The following is a 403-nucleotide window of genomic DNA, read 5'->3' as shown; positions in this document are numbered from 1 at the left end:
TTTTTTTTTATTACACTACTATAAGGCTTTCAAATACATTACATAAGTTGAAAGTTTCAAAAGTTACATTTGTATAGATTATGATATTATCAGAATTAGACAAAATTAGCAAATAAGTGCTTGTGGTGTAGTGGCTATCACATCCGCCTAACACGCGGAAGGTCCCAGGTTCAATCCCTGGCAGGCACAAAGGAATTATTTTCTTAGGGGTTAGCGCATTCAGCTGTCTGACACGTGTTTTTTTCTCTCTTATTTCTTCTTCAGTTAATGGCTTTCGCGTGTAGTTTTTATTTCAATATATAAAATGGATGAATGTATAAGCATAGTTTCTTTATGTATGTGTCAAAATATGTATGTGTCATTCTATGAGTCGAACGTATAGAATTACGTGAAAGAAACGAAA

The 403-nt window shown here is 33.3% G+C and overlaps 1 non-coding gene across 1 annotated transcript; it reads left to right on the top strand.

Moving 5' to 3' along the window:
• Positions 1-116: 116 nt before the first annotated feature.
• Positions 117-189, top strand: Trnav-aac. The gene has a single exon. It is a non-coding gene; the product is annotated as a tRNA-Val (tRNA).
• Positions 190-403: the final 214 nt, after the last annotated feature.

Source organism: Limulus polyphemus, unplaced genomic scaffold (assembly GCF_000517525.1).
Source record: "Limulus polyphemus unplaced genomic scaffold, Limulus_polyphemus-2.1.2 Scaffold121943, whole genome shotgun sequence".
Taxonomy (NCBI): domain Eukaryota; kingdom Metazoa; phylum Arthropoda; class Merostomata; order Xiphosura; family Limulidae; genus Limulus; species Limulus polyphemus.
This window is presented reverse-complemented; position numbering and strand designations above follow the sequence as displayed.